Source organism: Pristiophorus japonicus, chromosome 19, assembly GCF_044704955.1.
Source record: "Pristiophorus japonicus isolate sPriJap1 chromosome 19, sPriJap1.hap1, whole genome shotgun sequence".
NCBI classification, from domain to species: domain Eukaryota; kingdom Metazoa; phylum Chordata; class Chondrichthyes; family Pristiophoridae; genus Pristiophorus; species Pristiophorus japonicus.
Window position 1 is genome coordinate 78,852,873 of NC_091995.1, and position 18,591 is coordinate 78,871,463.

At 49.5% G+C, this 18,591-nt stretch overlaps 1 protein-coding gene across 1 annotated transcript in view; it reads left to right on the plus strand.

Annotated features, from left to right (window-relative positions):
- Window positions 1-243: 243 nt before the first annotated feature.
- The window catches only part of LOC139229980 (peripheral myelin protein 22-like), a 43,214-nt gene continuing 24,866 nt past the window's right edge, over window positions 244-18,591 (plus strand). Inside the window, exon 1 of the mRNA XM_070861678.1 lies at window positions 244-427. The gene's annotated coding sequence lies outside the window, so the exon portion shown is untranslated. The remainder of the gene's footprint in view (window positions 428-18,591) is intronic.

Genomic DNA, 18,591 nt, shown 5'->3' on the forward strand with positions numbered 1-18,591 from the left:
CTCGGTTTAACGTCTCATCCGAAAGACGGCACCTCCGACGGTGCAGCGTTCCCTCAGCACTGCGCTGGAGTGCCAGCCTGACTTATGCGCTCAAGGTCTCTGGAGTTGGGAGTGGACTTTCTGACTCAAGAGGCGAGAGCGTCAGTGATAAAAATTAAAATAAAATATCATTGCACAATAAATAAGTAACGGGAAGGGGGAGGAGGGCGGGAACACACACATACAATCCCCGGTCACCGTTAAGGAGAGGAAGCTGCCCAGAAGTGTGATGCAGAGAGGGTGACGCGGCCGCTTTAAAGACCTGTGGCCGCTGATGAGTGAGTGGGGAGGGCGTTGGCTCCACCGAGAGAGCGGTAACCAGTCGTGTTCATCGCCTTCTTCCAGACTCGAACTCTCCAGCTCGTCCAAAGAGATTCAGAGATTCCAGGTAAGGACCATTTCCCGCTCAAAATATATTACTCAAAACCCTTTTAAGAACTTTTTTTTTTGCCAAAGAAAGAGAGAGAGAAAGAAACTCGCGGGAAACTCTTTTTCTCATTTCGAAGCTGGGCTGATATTGGGGAAATGGTTACGCGGATTATTTGGCAATTTCAACTGAAATCTCACGCACCTTGTAACTGACTTCAATCCTAAATAAAACCGCAGTGCCTCTGTCAAGGGCAGTCATTAGCACACAGTAACCGGGAAAAATGGAATTAAATACTCTTTTTGCAAAGGAAAAACAGTAACATGGGATTTACATTTCCCTTCCCAAATCAACTGCAACTTGCGGTTGAACTCAAAGCAACTCGGTTTAAAAACACACCGTGGTTTTTACTTTTTAAATCTAAAATGTGCCTCGACAGTGCTTTTATGCAGGACTTGGTGTAGTATTTTTAGTGTCTTGAGACTTACCCGGTATTTTTTAAATTAAAGTATTAGAGATGGGCGTGACGAGCCATTGATGGTTCTGTAAATTTAAAATTGCTATTAAGGTAAATGTTTTTTTAAAATGAAAAGCTCTCTTTATTTCCAGCCGCCCTCCCCCGCCCCAATCCGAAGGTCCCCCTCCGTTTTTTTTTTAATCCCGTTTTATTTTTCTGCCAAAAAGAAGCGCAGAAGTGGGCGAGAGACGCCAGAGCTTCTGTCATTCTTCAACCAGATGTTTTGAATCAGTTTTATTTCTGGCTGTATTTTTTTTTTAATAATCAGCTCTGTAGCGCCCGCAGCGACAGGAATTTGGGACGTGACGTGAAGGGGGATCGGGTGGGGGGTCTGTTGGGGGATGAGAGTTGTTGAGTTACTTTTAGGTGGGGGAGAGCTGCAGCACATTGTAGAGTCAGTCCGGACTGGCTTCAGTCACATCTGGATGAGTGTGAGTTTACCAAGTTACTTGTGAGTCCCACTGCAGCACATAAATCTAGGCTGACATTCCCAATGCAGTGCTGAGGGAGTGCTGCACTGTCTGAAGATGAGACGTTAAACCGAGGCCCCGTCTGCTCTCTCAGGTGGATGTAAACGATCCCACGGTACTATTTCGAAGAAGAGCAGGGGAGTTCTCCCCGGTGTCCTGGGCAGCTTATATCAGGAAAGGACTTGCATGTATATAGCGTTGGGATGTCCCAAATCATTGTTTACATCCAATTGCAGTTACAGTTGCAATGTTGGGAAATGTAGCCAATTTGATGCACAGCAAGATCCCAAAAATGGCACTGTGATGCATGACCAGATGGCAGTGTTGCTTGAGAGAGAATTGTTGGCCAGGACACCAACTCCTCCTGTTCTTCGACACGGGATCTTTAACGTCCACATGAGAGGGCAGATGGGTAACGTCTCATCTGAACGACGGCACCCCCGACAGTGCAGCACTCCCTCAGCTCTGCACTGGGAGTGTCAGCCTGGATTATATGCTCGGGTCCCTGGAGGAGGACCCACAACCTTCTGCCTGGGGCACGAGGGCTACCCACTGAGTCACGCCGACACCTCATGAAGCTGGTATTGAAATGTACACAAACTACAGGCAACATCACAACGTGACGCCCTTTACATTAAGCCAGTTCGATGTTATTTACTCCAGTGTTATTTTCTCCCTAGCATCGATCTGAGGCTAAACCAGACTGTTCGCAATTTTGGTGCCATATTTAACACTGAAATGAGCTTCCGGCCACATATCCGCGGCATAACTTAAACCGTCTATTTCCACCTCCGTAATATTGCCCGCCTCTGCCCCTGCCTCAGCTCATTTGCTGCTGAAACCCTCATCCGTGCCTTTGTTACCGCTGGACTTGACTACTCCAATGCACTCCTGACTGGCCTCCCACATTCTACCCTACGTAAACTTAAGGTCATCCAAAACTCAGCTGCCCATGTCCTAACATGCACCAAGTCCCTCTCACCCATCGCCCTTGTGCTCGTTGACCTACATTGGCTCCCAGTTAAGCAACGCCTCAATTTCAAAATTCTCATCCCTGTTTACAAATCCCTCCATGGCTCCCTCGCCCCCCCCATCCCCCATCTCCTCCAGCCCCACAACCCCGAGATGTCTGCGCTCCTCTAATTCTGCCCTCTTGTGCATCCCTGATTATAATCAACCATTGATGGCCGTGCCTTCAGCTGCCTGGGCCCCAAGCTCTGGAACTACTTCCCTAAACCTCTCTGCCCCTCTTTCCTCCTTTTATGACGCTCCTTAAAACCTAGCTCTTTGACCAAGCTTTTGGTCATCTGCCCTAATTTCTTCTTGTGTGGCTCGGTGTCAAATTTATTTGTTTTGTCTTATACCCCTCCTGTGAAGCCCCTTGGGATGTTTTACTATGTTAAAGGCGCTATATAAATGCAAGTTTTTGTTGCTGTAGGGAGCAGTGGTTTTGCTGCGTGATACTGCCTCCAGTTGCTCTCTCGGTACTCTTGGAAAATCAGAAACATCTCAACATCTGCTGGAGCCTGAAAGGGCGGCCAGAGAATCTCGGCCACAAATTGGTGATGTCACTGTGCTCTGTCAAACTTTCAGTTCCTTTGCTGCTTCCCGTCCTGCACCCAGCTCATCCCTTAGCTCGCTGATCTGCTTCGAAAGCCGCAGACCTGGGTGTGAGCTCTGAGTACATCCCTTGCTCTTCTGCTGCCTGTTTATTTCTGCTCTCTCGCTCGTTCATTCTCTCATTCCTGTCAGCCATGGCTCAGTGAGGTGCACTCTCACCTCTGAGTCATGGGTTCAAGTCCCACTCCAGGGACTTAAGCACATAAATCTAGGCTGACACTCCCAGTGCAGTGCTGAGGGAGTGCTGCACTGTCAAAGGTGCCATCTTTCGGATGAGATGTTAAACCGAGGTCCTGTCTGCTCTCTCACGTGAATGTAAAATATCCCATGGCACTATTTCTAAGAAGAGCAGGGGACTTATCCCTGGTGTCCTGAAAATATTTGTCCCTCAATCAACATCACTAAAACAGATTATCTGGTCATTACCACATTGCTGTTTGTGGGAGCTTGCTGTGCGCAAATTGGCTGCCACATTTCATACATTACCACAGTGACTACACTTCAAAAGTACTTCATTGGCTGTTAACCCGCTTTGAGACATCCGGTGGTGGTGCAAGTCTTCTTAGAGTAGATACAGAGAGAGTGTTTCCACTTGTGGGGAACAGCATAACTCGAGGCCATCAATATGATCAAATAGGGAATTTAGCAGAAACTTCTTTACCCAGAGAGTGGTGAGAATGTGGAACATCGCTACCACAGAGAATAGTTGCAGTGAATAGCAAAGATGCATTTAAGGGGTGGTTAGATAAGCGTATGAGGGAGAAGGGAATAGAGGTGTATGCTGATAAGGCTCATATGAGGAAAGAGGGGAGGAGGCTGGAGTGGAGCATAGCTGCCAGCATGGACTGGTTGGGCCGAATGGCCTGTTTCTGTGCTTTATATCCTATGTAATCCTATAATAATAATACTAACTTTTATTTATATAGCGCTTTTAACATAGTAAAACGTCCCAAGCAGTGTTACAGACAAACCAATAAATTTGACACCGCGCCACAGAAGAAATTAAGGCAGATGATCAAAGGCTTGTTTAAAGAGCTAGGTTTTATCGAGCATCTTAAAGGTGAAAAGAAAGGTAGAGAGGCGGAGAGGTTTAGGGAGGGAGTTCCTGAGCTTAGGGCCCAGGCAGCCGATGGTTGAGTAGTTATAATGAGGGATGTTCAAGAGGCCAGAATTTGAGCAGTGCAGACATCTTGTGGGATTGTGAGGCTGAAAAAGATTACAGAGATAGGGAGGGGCAAGTCCATGGAGTGATTTGTAAACAAGGATGAGAATTTTGAAATCGAAGCGTTGTTTAACTGGGAGCCAATGTCTAAACCAGTTGTCCGCCACATCCGTTCAAGTCTGCGCCCTTTGAACTTGAGGGAGCGAAGGTGAGGGCTGTACCAGGGGAAATGGCCAGTGTGGGAGAGAATAATGGTTTTAATAGGGACTAGGGTATCAAAGGTGGTGGTGAGGATGTGGCTGAGCAGTGACTGAAGAAATGTCATTGTTAAATGAGGGCGAAAGACTGGGCAGTTTCGAGTTGATAAGTGCAGTTGTAATCGAATTTGGATAGTTTTTTTTCCATGGGTGGATGTAGAAGGGATTGGGATGTGGGTCAAGTACAACAAAAGGAAATGATAGCTTTATCTTTAATTGATACGGTTAGAGAGGCATGGCCATGAGAGATTGCAAGGTCAAGGGAGTGGCCGTGAATACGGATCTCTCTCTCTCTCTCCTTCTCCTCTCTCTCTCTCTCCTTCTCCTCTCTCTCTCTCCTTCTCCTCCTCTCTCTCTCTCTCTCTCCTTCTCCTCTCTCTCTCTCCTTCTCCTCTCTCTCTCTCCTTCTCCTCTCTCTCTCTCTCTCTCTCTCTTCTCCTCTCTCTCTCTCCTTCTCCTCTCTCTCTCTCTCCTTCTCCTCTCTCTCTCTCCTTCTCCTCTCTCTCTCTCCTTCTCCTCTCTCTCTCTCCTTCTCCTCTCTCTCTCTCCTTCTCCTCTCTCTCTCTCCTTCTCCTCTCTCTCTCTCCTTCTCCTCTCTCTCTCTCCTTCTCCTCTCTCTCTCTCCTTCTCCTCTCTCTCTCTCCTTCTCCTCTCTCTCTCTCCCCTTCTCCTCTCTCTCTCCCCTTCTCCTCTCTCTCTCTCCTTCTCCTCTCTCTCTCTCCTTCTCCTCTCTCTCTCTCCTTCTCCTCTCTCTCTCTCCTTCTCCTCTCTCTCTCTCTCCTTCTCCTCTCTCTCTCCTTCTCCTCTCTCTCTCCTTCTCCTCTCTCTCTCCTTCTCCTCTCTCTCTCTCTTTCTCTCTCTCTCTTTCTCTCTCTCTCTTTCTTTCTCTCTCTCTCTTTCTCTTTCTCTCTCTTTCTCTCTCTCTCCCCTTCTCTCTCTCCCCTTCTCTCTCTCTCCTCCTTCTCCTCCTCTCTCTCTCTCTCTCTCCTCCTTCTCCTCCTCCTCTCTCTCTCTCTCTCTCTCTCTCCTCCTTCTCCTCCTTCTCCTCCTTCCACTCTCTCTCCTTCTCCTTCCCCTTCCACTCTCTCTCTCTCTCTCTCCTTCCACACTCTCTCTCTCTCCTTCTCCTTCCACACACTCTCTCTCACTCTTCTTCCTCTCTCTCCTTCTCCTTCCACTCTTTCTCCTCTCATATATCTAGGCAATTGGTTAAAAAAAAGACTTGCATTGATATAGCACCTTAAACAACCTTAGAATGTCTCAGTGCTTCACAGCCAATGAAGTGCCTTTTTTGAAGTGTAGTGACTGTCGTAATGCAGGAAGCGCGGGCAGCCAATTTACGCACCACAAGCTCCCACAAACAGCAATGCGATTCTGACCAGATAATCTGTCTTAGTGATGTTGGTTGAAGGATAAATTTGAGCCAGGAGAACTCTCCTGCTCTTCTTTGAAATGATGCCGTGCCACAAAGAGGCGGGACGATGCAATAAATATTTCCCCAGTGATTGAGCGGAGGCCAAATTCGGGTTTTGAAATGCTGCAGATAGACAGAGGAAGGAAAAGCAAGTGAGGGGCCATGGTTGTGGGATGAAGCGTGTCGAGGGCTTGAGGAGGGAGAGAGGGCAGGGCCGAGCCTGAGTGAAATGCGGGAGGAAAGAGAGTTCACGGGAACATTGATCCTAGCTGTGTCGGACAGAGATGGAGAGGGTGAATGAGCGATTGATTACAGTGACGGGATCATTGCTTCTTGGTTGTTCCTTCAATGGCTGCCAATGTGTGGGTTGGGGGGGGAGAGGGTCGGCGGGCAATGGCTGAGGGTTTTGAATCCAAGGAAGTAGATGTAGCTATGGGAGGGGGCAAGAAATACCATGGGGGAACAGAGATGAATTAAAAATAAAAACACAGGGTCAGCCCATCAATCAGCTGTCAACAGTCATTATCTTATCTGCACAGTATTGACCTATTGCTCAGCTAATTGACTCTCCATTCAATGTGACTAACATTCAACCATGTGATAAACTCCAGCGTTCCCTGTCTGCTTATCAAAAATAAATACAATTAATCGCCTATGCTGTTTGGCAGCTTCCTGCCTCCCAGAAGTAAAAGGGACGCTGTGTCCTGCCGATTTGTAACCAGGAGCAATCGGCTTGGCAAAACCCGAATTTGACATCTCCTCAACCACTGGGGAAACATTTATCTCATCTTCCCGCCTGAGCAATGGGACAGATCTGGGAACCGAGCATGAAAATGTCCCAGTGTTTTGCCAGATTAGGAACTTGGCTTTGTGATGCTCAGATAGCGAGTGTCCTGTGTAAATATACACTCCCCTGACCTGCGTAGAGCCGAGTTGTATTGGGGGAAAAGAAAGCAAGACTTGCATTTATATAGCGCCTTTCACGACCACCGGACGTCTCAAAGCGCTTTACAGCCAATGAAATACTTTTGGAGTGTAATCACTGTTGTAATGTGGGAAACGCGGCAGCCAATTTGCGCACAGCAAGCTCCCACAAACAGCAACGTGATGACCAGATGATCTGTTTTTGTTATGTTGATTTTGAGGGATAAATATTGGTCAGGACACCGGATAGAACTCCCCTGTTCTCCTTTGAAATAGTGCTGTGGGATCTTTTACGTGCACCTCAGAGGGCAGACGGAGACCTCGGTTTAATGTCTCAACCGAAAGAGGGCACCTACGACAGTGCAGCACTCCCTCAGCAACGCACTGGGAATGTCGGTCTGGATTTATGTGCTCAAGTGTCTGGAGCAGGACTTGAACTCACAACCTTCTGACTGAGAGGCGATTGTGCTACCCACTGAGCCACGGCTGGACCAGGATGCTCCGGAGTCTGGACTCTGATCCTTGTCCGCAGCGATGGGCATCAGCTGGGGCGGTGGGGTGGCACTGCAGTTGGTGGTGGGGGATGCTGCTGTTGGCCCCAGTGTCCCTGGAAAGTTTCTGCATAGGACTGTAGAATATCACAGAACAGCAGAAGGCCATTCGGCCCATCGTGCCTGTTATATATGCAGACTATAGATATACTCTCCTGTGTAGTCACTGTATAGTTACACAAGATGGAGGCTTGTTACTATCAATAAGGTTTACACTGTGTGTGTACTATGCTGGCACCACTAGAGGGTGCAACTGGTGGAGAACAGGGTTTGCTGCCCCTGTGGCAGAGGCTGTCCACCAGAGGGCACTGCGATGGGAGACCTGAGGGTCACCTGCATAGGTGTGCAGGGCCCAGTATAAAAGGCTGCTCACCATGCTTGTGCCTCACTCTGGAGTTACGAATAAAGGACCAAGGTCACTACAGTTTGAGTACAACACATTGCCTCGTAGAGTCATTCAGAAGTGCATTACAGACATAAGAGCTTGTGCTCTTTTGAAAGAGCAATCCAATTACTCCTTCTCTTCTGCTCTATTCCCATAACCCTGCAATTTTTAAAAACTATTTTTTGAGATTTTATCCTTTTGAGTATCCAGCTCTCTTTTTTGAAAGTTATTATTGAATCTGCTTCCACTGCCCTTTCAGGCAGCGCGTTCCAGAACTCAACTTGCTGTGTTTGAAAGAAAACTTCTCCTCTTCCCTTTAGTTCTTCTGCCAATAATCTAAAGTCTTTGTCCTGTGGCTATTCCGACCCTCCTGCCCACTACCCCTCAGTGCCTGTGTGTAGGTGAGCAAAGAATCTGGCATAACTGTGAAGCTCCTCCTGGTCAAATAGCCTGCTGTCAACTCGGTGAATTCACAACTGGGCACTGGGATGAGTTAAGGGAGAGCTGTTGGTGCTCGAGGTGAACACCATTTTAAATAAAGGTTTAATTCCCACCAAGTCCTGCTCACCCATCACCCCTGTGCTCGCTAACCTACATTGACTTCTGGTTAAGCAACGCCTCGATTTCAAAATTCTCATCCTTGTTTACAAATCACTCCATGGCCTCGCTCCTCCCTATCTCTGTAATCTCCTCCAGCCCCACAACACCCCAAGGTGTCAGCGCTCCTCAAATTCTACCCTCTTGAGCATCCCTGATTATAATCGCTCAACCATTGGTGGCCGTGCTTTCTGCTGCCTGGGCCCCCAAGCTCTGGAACTCCCTCCTGAAAACTTTCGGCCTCTCTTTCCTCCTTCAAGATGCTCCTTAACACCTACCTCTTTGACCAAGCTTTCGATCACCTGCCCTAATTTCTCCTTATGTGGCTCGGTGTCAAATTTTCTGTCTCATTATATGCCTGTGAAGCGCCTTGGGGCGTTTCACGACGTTAAAGGTGCTATATAAATATAAGTTGTTGTTGTTGTTGTTTACGGGGGAGGGGCATGGAGAAGATGGGCAGGGGCTTCAAACCCATGCCAAAGACAGACGGAACTTTGCAAAATGCTTCTGTTGAACTGTTTAAAGGAGGTTTCAGAGGAGTTGCTGTCTCTAGTCGGTCTGATTCCTCTCCGCCAAGTCTGTGTTTATAGCGGGGGAGGAAGAGAGAGTGATGTTCCCTTTCCTAAACGCCAGGAGCTGCAGCTGGAATTCTGTGACCGTCGGGACAAGCATCTGTAATGAATAAGCAGCACACTGGAGGTCCAGATCGGTGGGACACCCACACCGCTCCCCGCCACCACCGTCCCCACTACAAGGACTGTGCTGGAGCAGGGTGGGTGCCAGGGAGGTGTATGTGTGTGTGTGGTGCTACTGTGTGTCAGCCTGTGAGGCTGGTGTCGGGAGAGGTGGCCATGCCTTTTGAGGGTTAACAAACAGAGCGGATTAATATGAGCACCATCTTTAGGGAGCAACGTGGGAACTCTGCTGTAAATGGCGCGGGATGATGCGAAGAAGCCCAAATGCCTCCCTTGATGAAAAGGATGTGGTGTCTAACTCTGCTCCAGTTGAGTTTGCCAGAAACTGACTGTCCCATGAGGATCCGACCTCTCTTAATGTTGGCTGGCGCGCGCTGTCTGCCAATCCCAAACCGAGGCTTGATTCAACACCTCGCCCACCCCCTTCCCCGACACAACCTCACACTCCCAGTGCTGAGGGAGTGCTGCACTGTTGGAGGTGCCGTCTTTCGGATGAGACGTTAAACCGAGGTCCCGTCTACCCTCTCGGGTGGATGTAAAAGATCCCAGGCACGATTTCGAAGATGAGCAGGGGAATTATCCCCGGTGTCCTGGGACTAATATTTATCCATCAATCAACATCACTAAAACAGATTATCTGGTCATTATCACATTGCTATTTGTGGGAGCTTGCTGTGCGCAAATTTGCTGCTGTGTTTCCCACGTTACAACAGTGACTACACTCCAAAAGTGCTCAATTGGCTGTAAAGCGCTTTGGGATGTCCTGATGTTATGAAAGGTGCTATATAAATGTAAGTCTTTCTTTCCTTCTTGCTTTCAACTCCCCCCTCCCCCTGCCAGTAACCATAAATCTCCCTCTGCTAACACCCCCCCCCCCGCCCCCGTAACCCTTCTCCCCCCCCCCCCGTAACCCTCCCCTCCCCCGTAACCCTTCCCTCCCCCCCCCCCCCCCGTAACCCTTCCCTCCCCCCCCCCCGTAACCCTTCCCTTCCCCCCCCCCCACTCCCGTAACCCTTCCCTTCCCCCGTAACCCTTCCTTTCTCCCCCTGTAACCCTGCTTCTCTCTCTCTCTCTCTCCCCATCTTGAAGTGATTGAGTTGAAGCCATGAGCTGCTGTGTGTTTCAGATGCATGATGTTGTGATTAGTGACCGAGGGGGGGGTCCCTGGGACTGTGGCGGCCCCCTCGCAGCCTTTAAATGGCATTTGCTTTAGGCAAGCACCGGCCCCACCGGCCGTAAACCGCCGGGTCCCAGTCCTCGGCCCCCCACAGCCCTCCAGCCGTGACCGAGGCGGGAGGCCCCGCTCGAAGGAGCAGGCTGACTGCTTTGGGAATGACGCATGCTCGGGTGTGTTTGCGATTGGCGGAGTTAAATAAACTGAAACTTCCGAGAACTCGATGTTCCTCCAACTCTGGCCCCTTGGCCACCCCTCTGCGCTCCCCACCCCGCCACAGCTGGCCCTCCTTCAGCCGTCCAGCCCCGACATTCTGGAACTCCCTCCCGAAACCTCTCCATCTCAAGATGTTCCTTAAATAAACTACCCGTGTGACCAAGCCTGCCTTAAAATCTCCTAATGTGCCTCCCTGTCACGTTTTTGTCTGAGTACGCTCCTGTGTAGAGTCTTGGAACGCTTTGCTACGTTAAAGGCGCTATATAAATGCAAGTTGTTGTAAAGCCTATTTAAGGCGCTTGGGTTCGAGTAAGGTCGCAAAATAACGTCTGGAGGGGAGAAGTGAGACGCTGCCATCATGTGATGGTGTTTGTTCACTGGGTGCTGGGTTTTGCAAACAGTTTTGCCCGATGATTTCATGGGCTGTGGCTTTTGGAAGGATTGTGGCTGTCGTTTTGCAGAAACTATTTAAGCACAGGCCACAGACCAGCGGAGTCAGGCTGCAGTGGTGCCTGTGTCGTGAGCCTCTGCTTTAAACGGGTGACGTTTTTAATTGAACGTCCCCCCCCACAGGTTGTAAAATGGATCTGGCACTGGGGGTACGGATCCACGGTTTATGGGCTGATGGCTGCGCGGTTTCACAGTGCTTTTGGGCAGCACGGTTGTGATGGGGAAATGGCATGTTTTTTTCCTCCTCCTGCTTGTTAAGTCCTGACTCTATTGTACTGACACGAGACACGTGCTGAAGTCAAGGTCACTTTTTTAAAATTTCATCTCTCAGGACCTGCGCCTTTAATTCCAACTCTCCAGTGTTGCACTTGCCTGAGACCTCCCTTTATATACCTCAGTGGGACAGGTATGGAGTGTCTCCTGCTCGTGCACCCCTGCTGGTAAGGTATGCTTATTGTTACAGGTCATATCCAGTTCCAGTCATGTATAGCATGGTAAGATACAGTTATATACAGTAATGTGAGATACATGACACTGCCCTCATCTTAAAGGGTCATTTTCTTCACGGAGAAAATGTTTGGGGCAAACTTCCGAATGGAACAAGAAAAAGAAGACTTGCATTCTTATGGCGCCTTTCACAACCACCGGATGTCTTGCAGCGCTTTACAGCCAATGAAGTACTTTTGAGTGTAGCCACTGTTGTAATGTGGGAAACGCAGCAGCCAATTTGCGCACAGCAAGCTCCCACAAACAGCAATGTGATCATGACCAGATCATCTATTTCTGTTATGTTGATTGAGGGATAAATATTGGTGAGGGCACTGGGGATAACTTCCCCCTGCTCTTCTTTGAAATAGTGCAATGGCGTCTTTTACGTCCACCTGAGAGAGCAGACGGGGCCCTGGTTTAACGTCTCATCCAAAAGACGGCACGTCCAACAGTGCAGCACTCCCTCAGCACTGCACTGGAGTGCCAGCCTGGATTTAGGTACTTAAGTCCCTGGGGTGGGGCTTGAACCCACAACTTTCTGACCCAGATGCGAGTATGCTGCCCACTGAGCCACTGGCTGACACTATGGCCACTTTCTTCATCCTAACATCACTTGAAACATGCCGTGCGTTGCGTGTTGACACGAGTGTGTTCTGTTTGCACGTTGAGACGCTTCAGCCCTTTTCACAGTCAGCGACCATTCCATTGGTCCAGAGGCCCTGTTGAGGTCTGTGATATTCCCTTTCACTTTGGCCGCCGTGCACCTTTTTGGGGAAGCATTGTCCCGAGACGCTCTTCCCACCCCACTCGTAACCAGAACTGCCACTGGCTGGACGGCGCGACCGCCCTTAAAGGGGAGGGTGCACTGCCCCCCCCCCCCCCCCCCCACCCCGCCATCATTTTATTTCAATGGTCGGCCCAATAATGGCGGCCACGGGTTCGGCCGGGTGGCACCCCCTCTTGGGTACCGGGTGGCTGGCCCGGCCGAAGTCCTTCCTGGTGGCCCAGTGGGCATCACTGAAGTTAGTGCTGAGCTCGCAGCAGTCCTCCCCTTTAACTGAAGGGGAGGGAAGTTGCGAGGCGTCAGCGGGACGCGGATGACACTTACTGGTGCCCGACCTGAACCCCGTCCGGCGATGAACATTGGGGCGGAGAAAAACCTTCAGAAACGGTTGGTGCGCCTTCTTTCAGTTGGGTGACAATTTTGGCCCCAGAGAGTTATTATGGCACAGAAGGAGGCCATTCAGCCAATCGAGTCCATGCCGGCTCTCTGTAGAGCAATCCAGTCAGTCCCATTCCCCCCTCTATCCCCGGAGTCCTGTAAGTTTATCTCCCTCCAGTGCCTATCCAATTTCATTTCAAAATCACTGATTGTCTCCGCTTCCACTGCCCTCGTCAGCAGCGAGTTCCACGACGTTATCACTCGCTGCGTAAAAATGTTCTTCCTCACGTCCTCCCTGTACCTCCTGCCCAAAACCTTAAATCTGTGTCCCCTAGTCCTTGTCCCATCAGCTAATGGGAACATCTTTTCTCTCTCCATATATCTAAACCCGTCATCATATTGGACACTTCGATCAAATCTCCCCTCAACTTCCTTTGCTCCAAGGAGAACAGCTTCTCCAACCTAACCTTGTAGCTAAAATCCCTCATCACTGGAATCATTCTGGCAAATCTCCTCTGCACCCTCTCAAGGGCCTCCACATCTTTCCTAAAGTGTGGTGACCAGAACTGGACGCAATACTCCAGTTGTGGCCTAACCAGAGCTTTATAAAGGTTCAGCGTGTGTTTGTGTGTGTGTTTTTCGGGTTGGCCTTTATGGCTGGACTTTGTAATACTACCAAAATACACCAACTGTGTCAGCATGGCTCAGTAGGTAGCACTCTCACCTCTGTGGCAGAAGATTGTGGGTTCAAGTCTCACTCCAGAGTCTTGATCACACAAATCTAGGCTGACCATTTATCTGATCATTATCTCTTTGCTCTTTGTGTTACTTTGTTATGTGCTGATTGGCTGTCTCATTTCCTACCTTTACAACTGGCGGAAAGATGTTCATGGTCTACAGGACTGTAGTGATATATGCCCTCCTGTATGAGACATGGACCATGTACAGTAGACACCTCAAGTCGCTGGAGAAATACCTCCAACAATGTCTCTGCAAGATCCTACAAATCCCTGGGAGGACAGACACACCAATGTTAGCGTCCTTGACCAGGCCAACATCCCCAGCATTGAAGCACTGACCACACCTGATCAGCTCCGCTGGGCAGGCCACATTGTTCACATGCCAGACATGAGACTCCCAAAGCAAACGCTCTACTCTGAACCAAAGGTGGGCAGAGGAAACGTTACAAGGACACCCTCAAAGCCTCCCCGATAAAGTGCGACATCCCCACTGACACCTGGAAGTCCCTGCCCAAAGACCGCCCTAAGTGGAGGATGTGCATCGGGAGGGTGCTGAGCACCTCGAGTCTCCTCGCCGAGAGCATGCAGAGACCAAGCGCAGGCAGCGGAAAGAGCGTGCAGCAAATCTGTCCCACCCTCCCCTTCCCTCAACCACTGTCTGCCCCACCTGTGACAGGGACTGTGGTTCTTGTATTGGACTGTACAGCCACCGAAGGGCTCATATTTTTAGAGTGGAAGCAAGTCATCCTCGATTCCAAGGGACTGCCTGTGATGATAATTTCAAATCAAAGGGGCTCATCGCGTTGCCTGTGAGTGCTGAGGGTGAGAATGGTCATGATACGTTTGGTTAGTGCAGCAGCGAGGTTGTGGTTATGGTTCGGGGATCGTCGATGGTGCACTGAGCAGTCCCTGGATCTGCTCCAATGGACCGAAGGCCTGTAATTTAGAAGATGTGGATTCCTGGCCAACAATACTGTGGAAACTATGACTGGAATGAATCGTCTGTACTTCCTGTTTCCGTTCTGTATCCGTGATCCCATCAGTTGTGCCAATACTCGCAAGGCCTAACAGCTCGGCCCCACCCTCTGCTTACGAGAGGAAATCAATCCTCCCGGGAGTTACTGAAGCCTGAGTTTTCCTTCCTCCGACTGCCTGTTTTGACAACGAACTGCTTTGTAATCTGAACAAGGCAAAGTTCCTGTTCAAAACTTGCCAAACTTTGCACTCAACAACTTGCCTTTATCAAGTGCCTTGAACGTAGTAAAACAACCCAAGTTTCTTCACCGGATCGACCTCCTGAGGTAGAGTGAGGATCAGGCCCTCAAATCTAGCACCAAGCTCATGGTCTACAGGACTGTAGTGATACCCGCCCTCCTGTATGGCTCAGAGACATGGACCATATACAGTAAATACCTCATCATTGGAGAAATGCTACCAATGATACCTCCGCAAGATCCTGCAAATCCCCTGGAAGGACAGACGCAGCAACGTCAGTGTTCTCGATCAGGCCAACAACCCCAGCATCGAAGCACTGACCGCACTCGACCAGCTCCGTTGGGCGGGCCACATCGTCCGCATGCCCGACACAAGACTCCCAAAGCAAGCGCTCTACTCGGATCTCCTACACGGCAAGCGAGTCCCAGGTGGGCAGAGGAAACGTTTTAAGGACACCCTCAAAGCCTCCTTGATAAGGTGCAACATCCCCACCGACACCTGGGAGTCCCTGGCCAAAGACCGCCTTAAGTGGAGGAAGAGCATCTGGGAGGGCGCTGAGCACCTCGTGTCTCATCGCCGAGAGCATGCAGAAACCAAGCGCAGGCAGCGGAAGGAGCGTGCGGCAAACCAGTCCCACCCACCCTTTCCTCCAACCACTGTCTGTCCCACCTGTGACCGGGACTGTAATTCCTGTATTGGACAGTTCAGTCACGTGAGAACTCACTTTTAGAGTGGAAGTAAGTCTTCCTCGATTTCGAGGGACTGCCTACGATGAGGTACGGTAGCACAGTGGTTATTTTACTGATCTAGTAATTCAGAGGCTTGGAGTAATGACCCGGCGACGTGAGTTCAAATCCCACCACGGCAGCTGGGGAATTTTAAGTTCAGTTAAATTTAAATAAATCTCGATTAAAAAGCTAGTATTGGTAATGGTGACCGTGAAACTATCAGATTGTGTGTTTAAAAACCCATCGTGTCCTTTTACAAGGAAGGAAATCTGCCGTCCTTACCTGGTCTGGCCTGTATGTGACTCAGACCCACAGCAATATGGTTGACTCTTAACTGCCCCTCTGTGGTTCAAAAAGGCAGCTCACCATCTTCTGAAGGGCAATTTGCCGGCCTTGCCAGCGACGCCCACATCCCATGAACGAATACAAAAAATTGACACTGAGCCAATGAAGGAGGTGATCTAAAGCTTGGTCCAGGAAGGTGTGAAGGAGGAGAGAGCTTCAAACAAGCTGTGAGCACCGGCCTCTTATTCTCCAGGTTCCTTATGACCCCACTTTGTTCTTTTACCCAACCTTTCAAGATAGTTATTACTGGCAATCGTGCCATTCAGTTCTTGAGGTTTCAGAATGCATGGACAGCAAAAAGGGATGAACTTCAGTTTGGAGCACTGCCTTTTGGTTCATGTTCTAGTTCACTGCTCGTGTCTATTCTACATTGTGCCCTGTTCCTTTCCCTGAATGGAGTTCAGTGACACTCACTCAAGCTCGTGAGCAAGCTGCTACAAGTTGAACCTCCCTAATCCAGAACTCCCTAATCCGGAACCACCTCTTGTCCAGAATCATTCGCGGCCACCAGGTGGCGCATGCGCAGAATTCCGACATGAACAAATTGAAGTCCTTCCTCGCCGCCGACTCCCGCAATCGCTGGCCTGACCCCGCGATCCACCGCGCCCCCCTCCCCCTCCACATGATCTCTCTGCTGCACTCCCAGCTCCAAGCCAGCCAGCCCCGATATCCCCTTGCTCACCAATTTAACATCCAATTTAACATGACCACCCCTCGTTCGCAAAAACCCTTCTCCAGAACAGGCCAGGTCCTGAGGGTTCCGGATAAGGGAGGTTCATCCTGTGCCATTAAGCCACTTGTAATATCACCCATACCTCTACCAACTCCTTACTAATGAGCCTGAGAAGCAGGAATAGTTTTACTGAGGACAGTCACTTGGGTGAGCAGTAATGTAGATCAGTTTTCCACCGTTCAGGGCCAATTCAGTTCCTTGTTTGACCTCTGCTGGTTGCTCATCCAAGATGTGCTAATTTAGGAACGCACTGGTCATGGACAACTGGGAGCGTGGTGAGTGTGCATGCTTGCCAACCCGTGTACATATTGGTAGCATAACACACTCCGACTCATGAGATGAGGGCAGGAGGCATTGGAGAAAGTGATAATATGGTCAGTAGTATCTATGTCAGCCGTGGCTCAGTGGGCAGTACTCTTGCCTCTGAGTCAGAAGGTTATAGGTTCAAGTCCCACTCCAGGAACTCGAGCACAAATTCTAGGTTGACCCTCCCAGTGCAGTGCTGAGAGAGTGCTGCACTGTCGGAGGTGCCGTTTTTCGGATGAGCCATTAAACCGAGGCCCTGTCTGCTCTCTCAGGTGGACATAAAAAATCCCACGGCACTATTTCAAAGAAGAGCAGGGGGAGTTATCCCCGGTGTCCTGGGGCCAATATTTATCCCTCAATCAACATAACAAAAACAGATTATCTGGTAATTTTCACATTGCTGTTTGTGGGAGCTTGCTGTGCGCAAGTTGGCTGCCGCATTTCCCACATTACAGCAGTGACTACACTCGCAAAAGTAGTTCATTGACTGTAAAGCACTTTGAGACATGAAAGGCTCTATATAAATGCAAGTCTTTCTTTATGGAGACTGAGTCCGATACTTGTGTCCGTCATACTCTTGCGACCAACAGCTGTACAAAGTGTTGGAAGTTGCTATTTACAAACGTTGCCCTGCTCTGGTCCATGTTTGCTCTTCTGCATCTTGCACCAGGTATTCGGACCTCCGCTCAGCCGACACCAGTCTCCAGTGAGGTGCGACCAAACCTACCACATGTACCGTGAACAGCTTGTTTAATATTCCAGGGAGCATGCAGCAGTACTTGCCTTTTGAGTACAATTGGTCAAATGTTGTACCGAGGAAGATCCTAAATGGTGTAAGCCACTGCTCAGTGGGCGGCACTCTCGTCTCAGTTGCGGGTTCGAGTCCCACTCCAGAGACATGAGCACAAATTCTAGGCTGGCACTCCCAGTGCAGTGCTGAGGGAGTGCTGCACTGTCGGAGGTGCCAACATTTGGATGAGACGTTAAACCGAGGCCCCGTCTGCTCTCTCAGGTGGATGTAAAAGATCCCACGGCACTATTTCAAAGAAGAGCAGGGAAGTTACCCCGGTGTCCTGGGGCCAATATTTATCCCTCAATCAACATCACTAAAAACAGATTATCTGGTCATTGTCACGTTTGCTGTTTGTGGGAGCTTGCTTTGCGCAAATAGTCTGCTGCACTTACTACATTACAACAGTGACTACACTCCAAAAGTACTTCAGTGGTTATAAAGCTCTTTGCGACGTCCTGAGGTCGTGCAAGGCGCCATATAAATGCGAGTTCCTTTCTTTTTCTGTGTATGGCATGTCGTCACAAACTCTCTCAGTCTTGAATTCTGAAGGAACTCTAAACAGTAGCTGTTTAGACCGAATTACTTCACACAGAGGGCAGCGAATGTCCGGAATGGACTTCCTGTGGTGACAGATTAATGGCTACTTACAGGGAAGTGGGTGTGGCGTACAAGAGCACGGATGATGAGTGATATTTTCCAGATGTTGTTGTAATCTGGATTGGATTGTTTGAAAGGATGGTGGGAGCACATTCAGTTGGAACTTTCAAAAGGGAATTGGATCTATATTTGAAGAGGAACAATTTGCCAGGCTGTGTGGAAAGTACAGAGGAGTGGGACTAATTGGATTGCTAATTCAAAGAGCCCGGCACAGCCACAGTGGGCCAAATGGCCGCCTTCTGTGCTGTTTGTATTGTGTCCCATTCTGGGCACTGTACTTTAGGAAGGATGTGAAGGCCTTAGAGAGGGTGCAGAGAAGGATTACGAGAATGATTCTAGGGATGAGGGACTTCAATCATGTGGATAGACTGGGGTTGTTCTCCTTAAGAGCAGAGAAGGTTGAAATTTGATCGAGGTGTTCAAAATCATGAGGGGTCTGGACAGAGTAGATAGAGAGAAACTGTTCCCATTGGCGGAAGGGTCGGGAACCAGAGGACACAGATTTAAGGTGATTGGCAAAAGAAACAAAAGTGACAGGAGGAAAAACTTTTTTACGCAGCGAGTGGTTAGGATCGGGAATGTGCT